Source organism: Falco rusticolus, chromosome 3 (assembly GCF_015220075.1).
Source record: "Falco rusticolus isolate bFalRus1 chromosome 3, bFalRus1.pri, whole genome shotgun sequence".
Taxonomy (NCBI): Eukaryota; Metazoa; Chordata; class Aves; order Falconiformes; family Falconidae; genus Falco; species Falco rusticolus.
The window spans coordinates 42633919-42651575 of NC_051189.1; the positions used below are offsets into that span (position 1 = coordinate 42633919).

Consider the following 17657-nt stretch of genomic DNA (forward strand, 5'->3'; position numbering starts at 1 on the left):
GTGACACCTGATGCATCTGCAGAGGACATCTGATGGCAACAACATGAGGGACAGCCTACTGCTGGTTTTCTCCTTTCTGTGTGCTGAAGCACGCTAACATGGAACAGATAATAAACAGCACAGCCACAAAAAGGAGCTGACAAAACAAAAATAAAACCACCTTCTGCAGCCAGGCCTAAGCTGAAATATTTTTCTGGCAGGAATATGTAGTTCAGACACATGAAGAATTAGTACAGGTTTTTCTGTCAAAGTATTAGGAACCACAGCAGTGATTACTAGGTAAAGAAACACAGAGGTTCAGCTGTGCTCGTGAAGGCTCAATGAGAAGTGCCTGGAAAGCCGTGCATTTTATGACCTCACTGTGGCAAGGAGGGAAGAGCAAAGCCCAAGAGGCTGTGGAGCCATGGGATGGTCCTGCAGGTAATCTTCAGCAGGGATTGCTTAGGCTGGATTTCAAAGAACTTGCACTGAGAAAGAGCCCGGCACCCTCCTGTCTCTCCCTGGCAGCCCCATCACCGTCCTTTTCCTTCCCTTCCACACCCACAAGGGAAGACCACCAGCACACACAGCTGTCCACCTCCAAAGAGTCACCAAGCCATCTCTCAAGGGACTAACAAAGGGCAAGAGGACCTGCCTTAACCCCACTCCTGGACAGAAAGTCTGGATATATGCCAGACATTACCAAGAAGAAATACCATTTCTTAATGAAAATGTTTTTCGGTATTGCTTGCCTGGGAATGTTACCTGGCTTTGACGACATAACCAGAACACTAATTACTAGAGATATACTTGCCTTTAACTCCTCTATTTTTGCAGGCAAGTAATGGCTTGTGGGCTGTGAACTGACAGCCAGGAGAGCCTGGAAGGCTGGCTGCAAAGCAGTGGGTTTAGGAGAGGGATTTGGAGAAGGAAGGAGAGGTTGAGCGACGTTCAGGTTCAGGTTTCAATGCCATAATGACATCCCTGGGTTCTGCATTCGCAGAATTCCCCTCTGCAACCTCTTATCTTGTACTAGTGCTGTGAAGCTCTTGTGTGTCAGTCACAGAAAATCTGCCCTGTGGTTCTCTTGCATGACTGGAAAACAAAGAGAAAAAGCGTATTCTTGCCAGAGGAGAACCCGCATGTGACTTATCTCCCCACAGCCCATCAGAGACAAAGCCTACTCTGCAAGCACCAGGCTCCTTGCCCAGGCATCCTCACCCGGACATGGTGGGTGGCATAGAGCATCCCAGTCCATGGGGTGACGGTGACCCCTGGCCTGCCCCCCCCACACATCCAGCCTGCTCTCGGGGTTGAGAAAGCACCCTGGCACCCCTGCCACCCAGCCCAGGGGCAGGCAAACCCCTCCACTGGCAGCTGCCTGAAGCAGGTGGGCAGCTGCCTATTATCCCCTGGGAAATGATCAACACCTGCCCGCACCTGGCTGCCTCCAGCAGCTTGCTGCACTCCTGGGGTCGGCAGGGCTCATTTGAGGGCTTTGCACAACAGCTCAGCTGCTGGAAGAGGACTGGGCTGGTGGGTGCCCTTGTGGGGCAAGAGAGGGGAGCAACCACCACTGTTGCGTGGGGGGACCCCCAGCCACACCACCTGTCTCCCATCCAGCTTTGCCCTGCCTTGCTCAGCTCTGGCGAGAAGTTCTGGCTGCCCGAGCAACACATTCTAAAAAAAATGAGGCTGCTGCCTGCATTTCTGCCCACCCAAATGTGGGACTCGGAGTAAAATGACAATGCAGGCTTCCCCTCTCCCCATCCTGCAAACTCTGCTTGTTGTTTTGACCAAAAATATTTGTAAAGGGGAGGCTTTCCATCCATCTCACCTTTTGTCTGTGCCCATTTACCCTGTAGTGAGCAGTCACTCATCAGTGGATGGTGAGCACCGGCATTCCCACCTACAGCCAGCATGTTGCAGAAATGCGGATTTCACCTACATTTGCTACAACTTACTAAGCTGATGAGCCAGCTATAAGATGAAGTCCTCCTACCTATACAAGTACAAACTGCAAACGGTATCTTGCCTTTCATGATTTTATTGTGATCACTAAACGTCCTACGATAAATACCAAAACTACCCTTGTACATGACTCAATTTATGCAGCCAAAGAGAGCCTTTGCAACAGAGGCAAGTGCTTTCCAAAACAGTTGCCTTTTGAGACTGACATTTTTCAACTCAAGACATATATATTTGTCTTTGTGTACCTCATACATGATGGTAGACCATATGCAGTCAGTATTTGGAGACCTTCTAAAAACAACCTGAGAAACGGTTTCAGATCTCCAGGAAAAAAAAAACCAACCAAAAAAACCCACCAAGGACCAGTGCAGAAGAAAATTATATCTTTTAAAATTTCGTTTTGCACATACAAAATCACAGCAGCAGGGGCAAGCTCAAAGTATTTCTAAGGGTGAGTCACTGGGAGCACATCAAACGTGCAGGAGCACAGGATTTCAGGGACAAGCTACAAAGACCAGTCAGAGGGATGATGCCTGCCCTTTTCTTTCAAATAGGGGATAGACACTGACCTGAGCTAAATCATGCTGGAAAGCAGCATTCTCTGGGCTTATCCATACTCAAGGATCTTCTATGGTTTGCAGCAAAGACAGAAACATGGGATAAAAGTGCAGATGACCTAGATTATAACTTCTCTTCCAGATTCATCAGCAGTACGAACATAAATTATAGCAGACAAACCTCAGAGGTTTGGATTAAAAGACCCTTAAACAGGGAGAGTCTGTGAATGAACTTAGGGAGTCACTCCCATGCACCATCTCTGCCTCTGGTAGGACACCAAGCCATGGGGTTGCTGCTCCCTTCTGCCTGCCTGGGAGAAGGAGGGTCCTGTGGCTTCCTGCTGCCCTCCAGCAATGCCAGCAGGCCAGCATGGACCTGAATGCCACCAAGCTTTAGGGGCCACAGGGAAAGAGAAAGCCCTCCCAACAGAAAGCCATGGTTTCCTCACAGTGCTCAAGATCAGGATGAGAAATGGTGGTGGGGCATTACTCTTCAGGGAGGCAGGGTGACCCTGAACAGTGATTAAGATGAGGTGTTTATCATTTTCCCTACAATTATCTGTCTCAAAATCAGTGAGCCTGAAAAGACAGGCTGCTGGTGCTGTGGAATAACAAACATGAGATTTGTGGTCCAGCATCTCCCTGAGCCATACTGAACTTAACAAGCCCAGAGGTTCCCAAACCCTCATTGTCTCAACACATTACTGCTAGAAAGAGATGCACATTTCACAGGCAAGGCATAAAAGTATGTCCAAAGCACTGCACGGAGGAAGTACTGCATGTGGGGAAGAAACAGCACCACACTCCTGCCTACCTAAAAATAGGTCCTCTCCAGGGCTCGGGACAAGTTTCACAGATAACAGGCACAGGGTTGCTTTTCCACATCCCCAAATATGCCCTGCAGTGATAATGAGACGTGAAGGAAGAAAGGATATAAATAAAACAAAATCAGTTAGAAAAATGGGAGAACACACCAGTTAGAAAAGTAGGAGAATCCTTCTTCCTATTGGAGAGTAAGCGACCACATGCTTCACTGTTTTAACACAGCCCCCCACTTTTTACATGCAGCCCCAACCCTTTCCACTTTACTTTGCTACCACAGTGTCCCACGGGACCCTGTTTGTAGATCATCGCTACCCTGCTAGCAGGGAGGAAGGAACGAATGCTCCTCCTGAGTTCCTGCATTTTATGGAATAGGACAGGTGTTTGCTGGGTTAGCAGCCGAGGAGTCGGTCCTTTGGCAGCAGGCCTGGACACAGGTGGCACAGCTGGGGTAGGGCTAGGTGGCCTCCCGAGCATATCAGAATTTAATGAAAAGGCAACTGAAGAGCTTTAGCAGTAGGAATTTTGACTCGAGGACAGATTTGATTTCTGCTCTGGCCTTAACAGGCCTTAGCACTTCCCTTTAAACCCCACTGCCACAACCCCAGCTCTGTCATTAGGAAAGGACAGTGATGTTCAATAGAGAAGCGACTTGCCTTTCACTGCACAGATCCAGCTCAGGCTTCCCAGCTGGCATCAGCTCATCGCTTCACAGAGATACAGCTCTGTCCCAGTGTCAGGTTTCTCCCCAGCTTTGGTCTGCTCAACAGAAGCCACTCTTGATGCTATTTCAGTATGTCCCCTCCATAGCTCAGCTGGCAGAGCAGAGGAGTGGGGATATTTTTTTTCTCCAGTACAATGCTGAGGTCTGTAGTTCAAAGGAGAGACTGTTTTTAAGGATGTACTCAGCACATGTCTGTACACCACGTCAGAGACCTGCTGAGCTCCCTAGGCTGATCTAGGTTATGTTTTAATCCATGCCCATCTTGAGGGTCATTCTTCCAGGACAGAATAGATATTCACTGCTGGAAGATAAAGGATCAAACCTTATGGTATTACAGCTAAATAAAAATACTGTGTGGGGGGACAGGAAGGTTTTCACACAGCAGGACATTACCTGAACCGGTCAAGCACCTACTTAGCACGTGACTGGGGACAGAGGTGGTACCTCTTTTTTGCAAACAACTCCTGTTTTCCTTTCACGTGTTCCTTTGCCCTACAAATGCTCTTTAGGCATATAGCAAAACCAGCATGACTATCCATTTCTGAATCCAAATACCTTTTTTCTTTTGAAAGCCAGATCAGAGCAGCAAGTTTGTCTTTTGGCCATTTTCCAGCCAAGTTTTCTTCTGCTCCCTGACATGAGATTCACATGAGTGTAGGGGAGCATAATGCATGAGACAGAGATGCAGGTGTTTGCAAGGTCAACAGCTTGAAACACCTTCAAGCCAGGCAGGAGTTGAATGAATGCACTTCAAGCTATGATCTGGGATGTCTTCCACTGTGACATTGTGTTCATTGTAGCAAGCAGCAGCCTATTAGATTAACGTCCTTTTGAATTACCACTTCAGCAAGCATCTCAAGCACACTGGCCCATGTCCACATGCGTGGTGTTGCGTCCCCCTCTCCCATCAGGCTGTTTCCCACAAGTCAGCCTTTCTGATTCTGGCTGAGTTTAGGGAATGCAAGGAAAGAAAGGGCAGACAGCAAGTCCTTTAGCCACAAAACAAACCAGATTTTGGACACCTCTTCAAAGGCTTTGACCTTCCCATGGAAGGAGCAGCTTTGCAGTAAAATTTGTGTTTGGCCTGGGCTGCCTGAGGATGCACATAACTCACCGTGAAGTCCTACCCCTCTGCAGACAGGGTTGGGCAATATGAAAGAACAGTTCATGGCAGTAAACCGCATCATAGTGATCTGATACCACAATCTGGGGAGAAGACAAAGAGTTTGGTGACTTCTTCTTCCCCACCCTAAATTGCCTCCCTGCCTGCACCTCACCCAGCCAAGCACAGATTTTCCCCATCCTGGAGGGTGACTCCCAGTGACCCCAGCCACCAGCAGTGAGGGAGACTGCTCCGGCATGGTGTGCAAGGGAGGGCGTGCTGCCGTGAGCTGAACATGCCTGACCTCCCTTGTACTACCACTGTGGTTGGAAAGCTGGGAGAACAGGGCACCGCTGACCCCATATCCCATGCCACAGCCACCCTTTGGATCAGGAGAAGGCAGCGGGGGGAGAGGACAGGCATACACGGGGTGCAGAGAGGGCCTGGATGTGGTGGCAAAGTAGAGCACAGGCTTGGTGCCAGAGCTGCTGTGCATTTCCATTATCACAGCATTTACAGTTGAGCTGTTAGTGAAGCACATGGCCAACTGCATGCAGTCTACAAAAAAGAAGAGGTGGTGCAAAGTCAGTCCTCTGATGGGTTTGCTTATTGCAGGTTTTTCCTCCTCTTGTCACTTGTGTTGCTGTTTTTCTAATGCCATGAGGCTGGATCTCCCTCATCTCTATCCCATTGCAGGTGTGCAAGGATTCTTACTTCAGCGAAACTTTGGGAGGTGACAAGCTGGAGCAGTATACAGCATGTTTCTGCTGCTTCTGATAATCCCGAAGACTGTAACGCAAACATGAGAGGAGTGATAATAGATTTATGTATGAGTAGACTACAAATCACATCTGTTCCAGTTACCCATGCAGTATGGCCTTGCTGCTATTTCCATCCCTCATCATTGCTACGAAGCACTTCACAGTGAGGTGACAACTTTGCAGAGCATCACTTTGCACAGAAATTTGTGTTCAAGGTGCCTTTTAGGCCTTGGTTCCCCATATCCCAGAGTGATGCATCTGCCACTTGCCATCATGCTGCCAGGCCTGGGGCTGCTGCAGGGTCCTGATGGGAGTCCCTCTCAGGACCACATCTCTCATCCTTTGGAAGTTCAGCTCCCAGAGTGGAGGGTGCTTTCAGAGCAATTCTTAGTCACTGGTTCCAATTCCAACTCAAAAGGGAGAGGGTTTTGGGGTGGGGAGGAAGGTTCCTGTTCATCACTGGGCTTCTTATTGGACTTCTGACAGACACCTTGATGAACCTCAGGAGCTGAGCCTGGGGCCGGTCTCTCATTCCACACCAGTGTCCCCAGTTACCTCTGCCTCTGCATTCCTGCAGCCAAAATGGGGCAGGCATGGCTACCACTGTCTAGTGCTCTGGAGAACATGCCAAGGAGCCTGACATGAGTTAGGTGGCCACAGAATAACAGTTCACCATAACCTGCAGCAAGCAATGCCAGTGGGCAACCAGTAACTCTGAAATCCCACTTAATCCAGAAGAGATGAAGCAAAAATGCAAATAAAATCATTAGCCATGAAAAATCCATTAATATCCATACAAAATACATAGTATTTACGGAATACTTAAAAAAGCAAAACAGACTCATACCCTTGCTCATCTAAATCAGCAAGACCTCTCACCCATCACTGGCTGGTGTGCAGGTGATTGCCCCAGGAAGGTACAGTGCTTCCTTAAAAGCTTCCTCTGTGTGTCATGGCTCAGGTTGCATTCATTAGGATGCTCCTGATATATCAGGTCTCATAGTCAATTCCTTGGGCCTCTGGCAGACTTTAATCTGAAATGTGTCCAGACTGGCTACTCATTCCCAGTAACTGAAGTCAGCCATCATTCACCTCCAGGGGAGTATGCCTCTTTATCAAGCCAGGTGTCACCCAGTCAGGCATGAAGAAGTTGGCAACTCTCCCATCCTTTCTCTGGTGACTTCTTAATGTGTTCCCACATGAAATGCTCTTTACACCGGACCCTCACAGGTTGCACCAAGCTGACAATTGAGAAATAAAGCACCTGAAGGGACAAACATGTCAAGCAGGAAGGTCCACCTTTTTCTATCTTGGTGATCTCTTTTTCATCCTTTCCCTCACTCTATAGTCAGGGAGCATTTCTGAGGGAAGTGTGCCCATCCAACATGTGGGAGGCAGCAGGATCAGTGCCTCTGCTCTCCGGCCCTGGGCTGGTATTGTCCCCACTCCTCCCTTGGCCCCACGTGCTGTAGGAGCCATGCAGGATGGCAGAAGGGTGCTGGGACATATCCTTCCAGTCTTGGGAGGAAACTGTGCTGCCAGCTGGCTAATGGGCATCTCCGTGTGGTCCCTGTGCGAGGCCGCTTCATAAAACTGGAAGGAGACAGTTTGCAAAGGCAAAGGAAGGGAAAAAGACACAACAACGGGGTAAGAAAGGAGACCATGTGTGCATGCATAGCAGTAAGTCCCAGGATGTCTTCTGCACTGAACAAGCCCTTTGAAGTGATTCCTCAAGCCCAGTGCAACTCCCTCACCTCCTCTTCTACTTTGCAGCATGACAGCAACCTGCTTTTCCTTCTGGCATCAACCTTCAGCTCCTTTTTTCCTCTTGCATGAAGGGAGTGGACTGTCTCATCCTCTCCCTGAAAAGACAAGTCTTGTCAACCAAAGAGCAGCCTCCGCTTGAGCAGACAGAAACCGCTCCCCTTGCCCCTGCTCCCAGCACCAGCTTGAAGCAAGATATCTCCTCCAAACAAAGGCTGACTAGGTGCACACACTTGGCCGTATGCACACCAGAATAATGATATCAGACAGGGCAAAGAAGGTGTTCACCTTATTACAGAAAAAAAAAAAAAATAAAGAGAGAAAAAAAGAGAAGAAATAAATGGTGGCATTCAGGCATTGAGCCAGTGCCTTTCCCATGATGGCACTCTGGCTTAACACTTGAGCTAAGGTATTGTTAGCTGGCCAGGTAATGCCAAAGGAATGAAATAGTTCTCATTTTTGCCAAGAGGAAAGGCCAGTGTGTCTCCTGGATAGAGAAGAAATAGGAGGAGCTCCACACTAAAGTGGTGGACCTCCCTGGAAGGGAAGAATTTGGGTTTTTAGGAGGAAATTAGACATGAGAATTGCTTTGTTCCCCCAAGAGGAACTACTTCTTGGTCAACACAGCCTAAGATGTAAGGTGTGGAGGAAGATAGGCTCCCTGCTCTTCACTGTGGCAGGAGAGCCTGAGGCAAAATGCCTGGATATGAGGGAATGGCCCTGCTGATTTAATCTTCAAAGCCAGTAACTGGAGCCTGGTTTTCTCTCATTTTTCCACCTACCCCTTTTATAAGTTTATCTATCTTGGCAGCTGTAAGTAAATGTTTTTATTTGCTTTTTGTCTTAACCTGTCTTGAATTAAGCATGATTTCAGTGTAATTGGATACTAATGACTCGTTCCTTGCCAAAGGATGTGGTAAATCTCCATGCAGAGCTTGGGCAGCTTACAAGCACTCTGGGTTGCCAGCTTGTTCTCCATAATTTCCAAAGTATTACTGAACGTGCCTCCCTTCAGCTGCAGGCCTGCCCTGGACAGGCAATAGCCAGGAGGGGGGAAGTGTCTTCTAGAGATGTACCACCCCTTCTCATTTCCAGCTTTTACCTGTATTCACTCCCTTCCCAGGCCGCTAGCCTGATTTCCCTGCTCTGGGTCCAGCCTCCTCCAGGCATGAGGATGGCTCCCTGCTTGACCAAGGTTTCCCGTCAAATCATTACTCTTTCCTGCAGCCCTCTCCTGGTTTCAAGCAGAGTCCATCTCACTGGAACCTGCTTCCCGAATCACAGGGCACCACAACACAGCTGTTCCTGCCTGCAGTATGTGCTCTGTTAGGCAAAACTGAGTGGCCTTGTTTGCTCAGAGCAATTCTGTTAGAAGTGCACGGAAATCTGAGAAACTACCCTTTTCTAACATCATCCTTCATCCTGTCATGGCATCAGGGGTAACATCCCTGGGATCTCTGAGCAAATACATGGGAGCCCTCTACCCAGCCTGGCCTGGGCATGTGGTGGATCATCTCTCTGGCTGCCAACTAGAGGAATAGGTGCAAGTCTAAGCTGCCCGACTAGAAAAAGGCGCTACCTCCACCCCTGCAAACTCCTCTTTGCAATTACGTTCTTCCTGTTGTTATATGCCCACCAGCCATTTGGACATGCTCACCCTCTTTCATTCACTTTGTGGTTTTTCATGATTAATTCAGGGGAAGAAAACCAAAACCCATTTGCAAACGAGGAGCTATTTGCAAGTCTCTGCTTATGAAGGAGCCACTCCCCTCAGTGCTTACCCCACTGCACTGGCCTGAGGCAACCAGGAGGAATTTGGCCTCATCTTCACCGCCCACCTTACCAGCACCTGTGGAAAATAAAGACAGCAAGAAAGAAAGAAAGTGAAGAGAGGATGGAAATAACTGATCAAAAGTGAGGTGTCTGTGGAGCCAGACAGCAGCACTACCTCTCACCTACTGGATACCTTCTATACTTCTCACACCTTGTTTCCACTCCATGTCTTCTGCTTTGTTGTTTCAGTACAACACTCCTCCTTCAGACTGCAGTTTGACAAGCAGCTGCAGGTGGCTGAGCTGCTCTGGCCAGTGGGACTGGGCAACCTGTGCCTCTCGCCTTCCTTGTGCTGGCCCTGGCTGCAGGGTCTGGTCCCCTTGTTTGCACCAGCTGAGCTGATTCACCTCCCTGACCTCTAGAAAATTACTCATTTCTTTGTTGGATTATCAAGTTGACTCACCTGCCTGGAATGACCACAGAACACCAGACAAGGCAGGTTGTGTAGCTAAGTGCAGTGGAGAAGGACCTCTCTACTCTGGAGCAAGGAGCTGCTAAATTGTCTCATCCTCCTTTTAGACTTCACCCTCAACATCCTTGTTCATTCATAGTACATTCAGTACCCCATAAGATGGTCCATGACTTGAAGGAGTGCTCACAAGCAAGTCAAGCCAAAAGTCATCACTTATCACAGCAGTCTGGCAAAATCACTGCTGCTGAGGGAGCTACAGCAGCAATGCATGTTCAGATAGGGTTATTGTCTGTCTCCAACAGCTCCCAGCATTTTCCCTGGCAGCAGGTTACATGAATCCCATCCTACTCCTAAGGAATGGAAAAAAAGAGCTATTCAGGTTTTTTCATGCTCCCTAATGTCCAGCTTGGTTAACTGGTTTTTGTTTTGTTTTGTTTTCTTTCCTAATGAAGCTAGGGCTAAACATGCAGAGTTTGTTTTCAGTAGGAGGGCTCCCTCTGGTACAGACCTGTTTGTGAAAGCCTGAATAGACAAATGTCAGGCCAGAAATCCAACAGCACTTGAAGGGCAGCACTGGAAAGAACCCAGCAGCTCGCTGACATTCAGGTTATTATCAGTGTTGGGCCAACAAGATTGGCTGCTGTAAGGTCAGAAAAGCTCAGGCAGCAAGAAATCCTGAGACTGAATTCAAAATGTTACAAATCTGTGAGGTGTTCCCTGGCTCTTCCTGGAAAAGCAAAACTTACTTTGCATCTGACTGACAAGGAAAAACTGGAAAACAGGTTCTGGGATGCTGTGGCCTTTACACAGCATACCAAATGACCAAGACCACAGTTACCAGGATGCTGGTCTCCTTCCTGAAGCACCAGCGTGGTGCTTTGTATGGATACAAAAGCAAAGCCCATCTTGATAGTCAAAGAACGCTGTCTCTGACAGCTGAGCTGCAGGGAGAAACCACGGGGCACAGACCAGAAGTAACTCAGAGGTTGGGGCAGGAACCAACGTGCAGATGTGAGTCAGGCCCATCATAAAAGGAGAGGTATCAGTGTGACAGTGGAGTGGGGGTTAACTGGAAGAGAAGGTGCTGATGCTGTCTTGCTGCCTTCAGAGCTGCCCTTATCCCTCTGGACAGATCAGCTCTGCGCCATGTCAGGCAGCCTGCCCCAGCCCTGCAGGCCCTGTCTGTCTGCTCTGGGGTCCTTCTGTGGAGGCAGGACCAAGCATGGGCTGAAGGCTACAAGGCTCTTCTGCTACAGCATCGGGGAAGCAGAGGCAGATCCCACCTCCTTCTCCTAGCGGCTGGGATTCCTCCTCCAGACACCACTGGAGCAGGCAGGCTCTGCTGGCCCCGGTGGTGGCTGGGGGCCCGAGGAACAGAGTTTATGAGCAAAAGGGCATGACACAATTCCCAGCATTTGGGAACTGGAGGATATTATGATATCTTTCTTTTCGCCTTTCAGCACATGTATTGCAGCAGGTGACACGATGTGACTTGTTCCCAGCTTGTAGTTGCATAGCTCTTCCTTGCGGTGAAGCAACATCAGGTATACAGCCGGACCCGGACGCTGGTGGGACAACGTGATTTCCACTGCACAACCTCCACCCGCTGCTAGGGAATTCTGGTTCCCCCCCCCCGCCTCGCTGCCGAGAGCAACAGCGCAGCCAAGGTTAGGGATGGCAGCAGCATCGGGGGCCCAGCGCCCGGGGCCGGTGTGTGCAGGGCTTTGCTCCAGCTCACAACCACCCGCGCTGCGCCTCGCTGCAGCTAGGGGCCAGTGGCGCAATGGATAACGCGTCTGACTACGGATCAGAAGATTGTAGGTTCGACTCCTGCCTGGCTCGCTCTTACCGTTTTTTTACATCGCCTTTACTCTTCCTCTCCCGCGTTTCACTTGAGGTTCCCACCCAACCATGCACGGATAGAGGGAAAATTGGGAAGCTTGAAGAAAAAAAATCCCAAGCGGTCGAAAAGCTGAAGATACAAGCTTCCTCACTATGGGTTTCGTTTAGTTAAGTTGGTACCCACATATCCTGCTCAGCATCCTTGGGAGTTTTCAGCTGGGTCAAGCCTATCCCCAAAGATATTTATTTTTAAAAAATCTTACATGGATCTTTCCCAAGCCCACTGGGAACCTCCAGCTCCCAAGTCTATTCCCAGCATCTTCCAGTTTTCTACTGTCACACTCTGACTCGGCTGACCCTAAAGGATGCTCACTCACCCGGCTCCTGTTGCTGAAAGAGGGCAGGTTTGGCTGCCCTGGGGAACATCCTGGGGAGCTAAAAATGATGGCTAAGTGCCCAGGGTGTCAGCTGAGACAGCTGTTGTTAGCTGAGTGATAATTAGATAGATCTGGTGACCCTGAAATCCCACTTAACTCAAGCCATGTGAAAAGTAGGTACAAACAGAAGCATGTGTTTACAATATTCAAAATAGATACAGTAAGAGGAGTACCTAAGTCGAGAAACAATAAAGTTTCAGATATTAACAAAATCAGGAAAGATGCTCTTTCACTTCCAGTGGTTTCACACCTATGTGATCAGTTAAACATCTTGTCTGTGCATATGCCACATATCTCAAACTGCCAGCACCTCATTATGTGGGAACATTTTCACTATTTCTCCTTTGAAATCCTCCAAGCAGTCTGAAAATTTTAATCCTCATACTCTTAACTCCCCTGGGATTTATTCTATTTCCCCCTTTTCCAGAAGAAGAAATAGCTTTTGCTTGAAATGCAAACCTTTTCTTACAACACGGGAGCTGAAAATTTCTTTTTGTTGGAGCAGGTGTCCCCCTTGTACCTGTCAGGCTATTTAACAACACCTGATCCATCTGTTTGCCTGCTCGCCTCACGCGGGTGACCCAGCGTATCAGAGTAAATTGCCTTATAAATGGGGCTTTTATAGCCTCTGGCATCTTTTGTTATTAAGTGATACAAATGGTTGAATAGGATACGTGCACATCGCTTGTTACTGGCCCTTGCTGGAGACCAGATACAGAAGTAATTAAACACTTGCAGGTAACCAGTCACTAATAGTTTGCTCCTAAATGAAGCATTTAGCAAGCTACACTATCATCCAAGCACTGAATAGGCTACTACTGTAGTAAAAAGCATTTAGTACTTTTAGATGCACAAGCATGTCCTGGAAGAGCGGGAAGCTGAGCAGAGCAGTTACATTAATGTAACAGGGCCATAGGTCAAGAGGCAGGATAGTTGCTTAGCATATAATAAGTCCTGGTGGTTGGTTGTTTTTTTTTTTTTCTTTCCTGGCTTTCATTCTGTTGTATTTTTATCCTCTTTTTCTCTGCCTTCCTTTTCCCTTATGGGTAATACAGCTACACAGACACGCATGCATGTCAATACTTTCTGGGTGGGTGGGAGAGAAAAAAAATGCCTCTGAGATGAAGATGGAGGGGAAAAGGAGGTGGTCCCTTCTGCAGAAAAAGCTCTGGGTGTGCTTTTGTTTTGCGAGCTGTCCTTTAGGAAAAGGAAAAAGGGGCGTCGCTGAATGAGTGAACAGGAGTGAAGGAGTCTGCCTGAACTTCTACAAAAGCAGAAGCAGAACCATTTACATAGGAAGGGGTGAAACTTAACCAAGAAAAAAAAATTAATCTTGTGGCCCAGGATGGAGTCTGTGCTCTGTCCCACACTGGGCAGCTGCACAGGGATGTACTTTTGGACTATGGATGCAGATTTGACTGCTAGTGAGTGCAAACATGTATGGATAACGGGCATCTAAGGAAATGGATGTCTTCCCCAGTTTCTGCTTAATGGGGTGCCTCCGTTCCCTGCTGGGCAGGCTTTTCACATTTGGATTTCTCCTGAGACAGTACCTGAGATGGATGCACCGCACCACACTGGAAGAGAAAGGATAAAAAGTTGGTGGTGTGTGTATGGACACAAGAGCTTACTAATTAATAGAGAAGTAGCTGGGCCCAGGAACGTAATGCATAAAGCATCTAACTACAGAGCAGAAGCTTGCATGCCTGACTCCTGCTGAGCTTCACAAATCTGTTTCCCTGCTGATAATCTTGCTTGTACTATATTCCCACAGATAGTGGGTCTTCCTTGCTCTTATATCTGAAATGTACCCCAGAGAAACACTCTCTCACACAGAGAACAGTCATTCTGGGTTCTTTTGAAGGAGAAAACTTCCATTCTTTCCTTTCTATGAGGACAGACTTGGCCACCTTCAGACATGTTTGCTCTCTCCAAGCCAGGAGTCATTGCCAAGCATGTTTTCCTGCGTACCACATAGCACCAGTAATGGAAAAGAAAACTTGAAGGATAAAGGAGAGAGGATGGCAATACAGCAGAAGAGAAAATGGGGGGGGGGGGGGCAAGAGTCTGAGTGCTGGCCCTGTTATTTAGTACATCCCAAGCAAGCCTATGTCCTTCTGTACAAAGGACCTCTATGCCCTCTCCCACTGCTCCTAGATCATCCCAGATGTACATCCTAGACGTACCTGTTTATGGCACAGCCAAAGGCCAAGACCAAACATCAAGTTCCGTCACCTCAAGTCAAGAGATTGTGGAGCACCTTTATCAGCTCCCATCCCATCAGCCAGGATGCTTGAAGCTCTCATTCATAAGGATTGTCTGGTATAATTTAAAGCAAAATCAATAAGGATTATTTGGCACCACGCAAAGAAATGTGCAAAATGAGGAGCTGAACTAGCACCCTATGGATCACAGTGGAAAAGAAGACCTAATAAAACTAGCCAAGACTGAGCTTAGGAACACCTAATTTTTTGGCTTCATATAGGAGAATGCCACATATATATTATTAGTGTAACACATTATTAATAACATATTATTAACATCATATTAATGACAAAGATCAATTATAGTGATATTAAATATAATAATAATTATTATTATTACAGAAAACAATTAAAAACTTCCAAAAGCATCACTGCAACATGGATTTCAATGTCTGCTGTAGGGCTGCCACCTCATTTCAGTATTTCGGCTTTATTTTTCTTCCTCCACGTTTGTTTCTATAGTGCAAGTGTTTGAAAATGCTTTAGGAGCCTCCGCCTGGGCGGCGCGGCCGCCACGCCCTCGTCCATCACCGAGGAGCGTAAAAGTCACGTTAACCCAAGAGGGAAAGAAAACACAGAGCCTCTCCTTCGAGCCGGAATCGAACCAGCGACCTAAGGATTCCCGCAGGTTAGCGCCTCTACAGTCCTCCGCTCTACCAGCTGAGCTATCGAAGGGAGCCGGTAGTCGCCGCCCAGCAGCCGCCCAAGGTGGCGCCCAAGGTGTCGCGCCGCCAAACGCGGTGTTCTGAGCGTGCGCCTTGCGAGGGCAGCGGTCGGGGGCTGCGCAGCGCATGCGCGCAGCGGGCCTGCCGCGGGTGTGAGCCTCGCTGAGTGGGCGGCGGCCGAAGAGTACCTCGCGTCTGGGGCCAGTGGCGCAATGGATAACGCGTCTGACTACGGATCAGAAGATTGTAGGTTCGACTCCTGCCTGGCTCGCGTAGCTTTTGGCCCGTGGTTTGCCTCGCCCCACGGTGTTTTCTGTGGCCTGCTGAGAGAAAAAATAAACAGGCCTGGCATGGCCTCCCTCACTCCCCGGAAGACATCCTGGGGCGGGGGGCCAAGCCCCATGACACACAAAAACCTGCAGAGCACAGCGCGGTAGCATGGGCACGCCCCTTTCTTCCTTTTAAATAGACATCTCCCAAGTTGTATGCGCTCCAGAAAGCATTCCAGGTGTGACTCCCACTGACCTACACGACTGTGCGCAACAAGCAGAAAAAACAGCACTGTCAAGGACAGTGCACGCCCTTTCCTTGTGCCACCTCTCCGCTCACCCTCACACCGTGACCGCCACCAGAGCCGCTCGCAGACAGGGCAAATAAAGGATGGCAATTTCACATGTTGGCAGCACTAACAAGCTACCTCGGTTATTTATTCATAATGACATGAACCACTTTTTATAGTAAACTTGCGCTGAATCCACAGACTGTGGCTACCCTGAAGCTGTGGAGTATTCTGAGATCTGATGACCGGGGATGCCTTCCTTGCCTCGCCTAGTTGCAAGCTGTTCTTTACATGTGGCGTAGCCGCTACTTATGTTGAAAATGGGGTTTTGCAAAATCACACGTTTTTCACTCAACTGCACAAGGATGCTCTTGTGCTTCTCCAGATTAATGGATAATCACTGTGAAAATAATAGTCTTCCTTACAGCAGTGTTGCTTGCTGCCTTCAACGACCTCACGGTATTTTACTGTGATGTCATTTGTAAGACTAACCGTACTCTGTCAGGGCAACGATGAGCATGCTGCTCCTCTCTCAGCGCCTAAAGGATTTTTCCCCACATAGTTTATTGGCGCATTAATGGGGTTAATTTGCTGGCACAGCTAATGCACTTGAAAGTTTAAGCCTATAATGGTGTTTTGGTTTGGAAGACGCAATAAATCCAATACTGTGCGGCTGTAACACTAAAGTGATGAGCTCAAATGAAAAACAATCCCCTCCCTGTGTGTCACAGGCACGGAACGAAAAACACATACGAGCCAGGCAGGAGTCGAACCTACAATCTTCTGATCCGTAGTCAGACGCGTTATCCATTGCGCCACTGGCCCAACTACAGGCCATGTCTCTCTCGCTCTGCTGTCTACCTCAGCACCCGATCGCCACGCCACGCCGCACCTCGCCCCGCCTCGCCGGCCGCTCCCCCGCCCCGCCCCGGCGCGCCAGGCCTAGCCCCGCACCGCCCCCTTCCGCACCGCTGCAGGGCCGGCACGGCACGGCACGGCACGGCAAGGCACGGCACGGCACGGCACGCCGGCAAGAGGCGCTCCCGGCCGCCCCTGCTTCGCCAGGCGGCCACCCCCAGCCAGGGCTAACGCCCCTGCTCGTGCACGGCGATTACGTGAGCCATGCTGCGTTCTTGTAGCCCGGCGGAGAAGTGTAGCTCAAGTCCCTTCGATAGCTCAGCTGGTAGAGCGGAGGACTGTAGAGGCACTGGCTCACGGGAATCCTTAGGTCGCTGGTTCGATTCCGGCTCGAAGGAGACGCATGTATTTTTTTCTGTCCAAACTGCTTTTAGGAGCTTGTCTTTAAGTGGTTGCAGATGCGGTTGTTTTTGTCTAAGAGATCCAGCTGCATCGCAAACCAAGTCTCTCTGCTGCGACTCGCTGAATTCCAGGAGGAGCTGTTGCTGCGGGAGCGGCGGCCGCTGCGTGACTGCCAACAGTGCTTTGATTTTTAAAGGAAAACAAGATGTGTGTTCTTACCCCGACTTAGCACAAATGCTCACAAAACAAGTTAGTGCAGGAGGATACCTGTTGAGAACCCTGTGTCTCGTCGCAGTTAATTAGGATGTCGAAATTACGAGGGTCATTTTTCCAAACCTCCTCTCCCTCAAATGTCTAGACGCTGTTTTTCCAGAATGAGGAAGTATCGATACACCTGCATGCAGCCACAATAGCAACACATTTCCAAACCCAGCCAGGTGATACTTGGCACATGTTAACATCCTCCGCTAGCGGGAAATCTCGTGTCTTCACCAGTGTCTCTCTGTTTTCCTGCTGGTGTCGGCTGCTGTGCAGCTTCCTGCTTTTCCACCCCTGACTCCTCTTGTATGAAACTCCGTACCTGTTCATCTCTCTCAAAGTGAAAGGAGATGCTGGATGTGATGATTTAGCTCACTTTAGTTCATGGAGGGAAGAAAGGGGATTTACTGTCATCTGTGGTCTTTCTCTCTGCTTTGTAACAGCACA

At 48.9% G+C, this 17657-nt stretch overlaps 5 non-coding genes across 5 annotated transcripts; 3 read left to right on the forward strand and 2 right to left on the reverse strand.

Annotated features, from left to right (window-relative positions):
- Positions 1-11694: 11694 nt before the first annotated feature.
- TRNAR-ACG lies at positions 11695-11767 on the forward strand. The gene has a single exon. It is a non-coding gene; the product is annotated as a tRNA-Arg (tRNA).
- A 3285-nt stretch (positions 11768-15052) lies between these two features.
- Positions 15053-15143, reverse strand: TRNAY-GUA. Its single transcript is given in 2 exon segments — positions 15053-15088; positions 15107-15143. It is a non-coding gene; the product is annotated as a tRNA-Tyr (tRNA).
- Positions 15144-15331: 188 nt separating this feature from the next.
- TRNAR-ACG lies at positions 15332-15404 on the forward strand. The gene has a single exon. It is a non-coding gene; the product is annotated as a tRNA-Arg (tRNA).
- Positions 15405-16444: 1040 nt separating this feature from the next.
- TRNAR-ACG lies at positions 16445-16517 on the reverse strand. The gene has a single exon. It is a non-coding gene; the product is annotated as a tRNA-Arg (tRNA).
- A 340-nt stretch (positions 16518-16857) lies between these two features.
- TRNAY-GUA lies at positions 16858-16948 on the forward strand. Its single transcript is given in 2 exon segments — positions 16858-16894; positions 16913-16948. It is a non-coding gene; the product is annotated as a tRNA-Tyr (tRNA).
- Positions 16949-17657: the final 709 nt, after the last annotated feature.